The sequence below is a fragment of the Trifolium pratense genome, linkage group LG3 (genome assembly GCF_020283565.1).
Source record: "Trifolium pratense cultivar HEN17-A07 linkage group LG3, ARS_RC_1.1, whole genome shotgun sequence".
NCBI classification, from domain to species: Eukaryota; Viridiplantae; Streptophyta; class Magnoliopsida; order Fabales; family Fabaceae; genus Trifolium; species Trifolium pratense.
This window is the reverse complement of record NC_060061.1, coordinates 46206107-46208965: the sequence shown is the minus strand read 5'-3', so window position 1 is coordinate 46208965 and position 2859 is coordinate 46206107. Positions and strand designations below refer to the sequence as shown.

General features: G+C 27.2%; 1 long non-coding RNA gene across 1 annotated transcript; it reads left to right on the top strand.

Moving 5' to 3' along the window:
* The first annotated feature begins 370 nt into the window (after window positions 1-370).
* Window positions 371-967, top strand: LOC123917133. The gene is made up of 2 exons (XR_006812378.1): window positions 371-646; window positions 778-967. It is a non-coding gene; the product is annotated as an uncharacterized LOC123917133 (long non-coding RNA).
* The last annotated feature ends 1892 nt before the right edge of the window (window positions 968-2859 follow it).

Here is a 2859-nt window from a genome sequence, read left to right as displayed (position 1 = left end):
TCCTTCAATATTGAGAGATGTATGAGCAAAAAAAAATATTGAGAGATGTTTTACAAATAGACTTCACCATATTTTTATCCCATATTTTTGGCAAAAAAGTATAATCCAATGGAAAGTTGAATTTATAAATTAATGTGTTACCACCTCTTTGATGCATTATTTTTTACAATTATTTTTTTTCTTCATAATTTATCACATTTATTAATCGTTTGTGATTTTTTTTCGGCCTATTGTGAAAGGCTAAAATAGAAATAATATAATACAAGAAAAAGTCACCATTGATCATCACCAAGATTTTTATGTGCGACCTTTACTAAGGTTTAAGTGTTCGAAGCAATTAACTTATCAAATAAACATGACACTTTAATATATCTTAGAGACATTTAACAAAAATTACAATATTATGATAGACATTTTTTTTTGACAATAAAATTATGATAGACTTATTGCAACTCGAAAGTGCTGCGATCTATTTAATTATAGTTAACAAACTATAGAGTTTTTACATATAAAATGATCAAACGATTTTCAATTTGTTGCATGCAAAAAAGAAAAACTATGACTAAACTTCTCAAGTTTATTTATACTTTGATAATCTTTATTTCTATATTTCTTGTTGTACTTGATGGATTAAGAACGCCATCTCGTAAGTCATTTCTTCTCACTATTTTTAAATTTTCTTTTATATTATATATACAATATTTAACACTATTTCTTCCCACAATATTTGACCACCTATAATAATTAACGGTCTTTTATTTTTATTTGACATTGTAGTTATTCCATGGCCTTGCGGACAGGACGAAGATTGTGAAACAAAGGCATGTCATAGGCCATTAACTCGGAAGTGCATTTCTTCTAATTGTGATTGTGTGAAACGTTCCTTCTTTATTAAAAAGTGAATAAATTATTGATAGTGTAAACAAAGGTGTCACACTCCTTTAAGATGGAGGTGCCTTTATAATAATTGTGAGTGCATATAATTTTATTTTATGAAAAATGTTATATGTGTCTATTTTCTTTTTTATTTGTGGAATGAATCTTTTTAATATTAGATATTTTAGGGCGTCAAAAAAAAAGAAGAAGATATTTTAGGGAAAATTACACTAACCTCCTCTGAAGTCTATTAAAATAACACTAACATCCCCTCTAGTTTTAAAACTTGCACTAATCTCCCTTAAATTTTTATCAAATACACAAATACCTCATTTATCTATTAACACCGTTAATTCTACGTTAACTTTTTTTTTAAGTTCAACCGTCATTAGTTGTATTGATTTAATTTATTATTTTAGGGTTTCTCTGTGATCGAAGAAGATGAAAGAACACTAAGGTCTGTTTGGTAAAAATAAGCTATAAGCTAGCTGATAGCTGAAAAGCTAACTTATTGAAATTAAAGTGTTTGGTAAAATTAGTTTTTAAAGTGATTATTAAATATAAAATTACATAATTAATAGTGACTAGTTTATTTTTTAGAGTGGGTAGTTATTAAATTAAAGGGTAAAAATGGAATAAAGTGTAAAAAGCTATAAGCTATAAAGTCAAATGCTACTTCAAATAGTATCTGAAAAAAAGCTATAAGCTAGTACAAAAAGTTTGTTACCAAACACCTCTAATTTTTTGAAACAAGCTTATAAGCTCATATAATAAGCTATAAGCTAGCTTATTTGTGTTACCAAACACACCCTAACCTTCTCTCTATATCGAACCCAATGAATTGGATATTTATTGTTTTCTGATATCAACATTGACACTGGGTTTTCTATATTTTCTAACCAAATTATGTGTTTTCAATTTTTTGATGCGTTCTAGACTTCTAGGAATCATACGTATTTGTTTTTTATGTTCACAGTTTTGCCCAATAAAATTCAACACGAGCAATAGTTTCGTATCTTAAGAGTCTTTCTAGACTTCTAGGAGTATATAGTTAATGTTTGGTATCCGTCGTTGCTTCTTCTTCGTATCAAGGTTGCTTTGAAATTTCAGTTTTTCAACTTAGGTTTGATATTGAAAATTTAATTTTAGAATAGGGCCATTTTGGTCATTCTGGGTGTAACTAGATATGTTAGGGCTGCTACTAGAAAAAAAAAAAATTAACGGAAAGTTAACGATGCTAGTTAATAAGGGGAAGAAGTTTGTGTATTTGATATGAACTTAAGGGAGGTTAATGTAAGTTTTAAAATTAGAGGGGCTGTCATTGTCATTTTAATATATCTCGGGGGAGGTGAGTGTAATTTTCCCAATTTTTTATATTATTTAATGTGAAGTTTTTTTTTTTTAAAAAAAAATTTGGATAGTTTATTATGTGCCTTAAAGACACATATAATATGACCTTAATTTTATTTTTTAATTTTTTTACAAAAGACCTTTATTTTATTTGTACGTCATAATTTTAACACTTTTATAATATGCCGCACAATTTCAATTATGTTTCTACGATTCAATATCTTTGACAAGCTCAAAAGTAACCTATTATATTAGAAAATGTTAACCGATGCCTCTAAGATAGTAGTTAAGAAATTAAAAAAAGTAAAATTATTTTAAATTTTGTATCAACATCATAAAAATATAAATATGGTCTTTTCAATATAAAGTTATTTATTTTGATCGATATCTTAGGGGTTTTAGTTAACATATGATGCATTAATTATATTAATAAAAGTACACTCTTACATACACTCTTACATTTGTTCGATTGTAGAAGACAGTGAAAACAACATCGTCAATACAAAACTATGGATAGCTTGGTGTCTATCTCTCGTATTTTTACTCTCTCTTTATCTTTTATACTCTCTCCGTCTCAATATAATTGTCACATTTTACCATTGCACCTTTTATTTTACGCTACCATTGCATAAT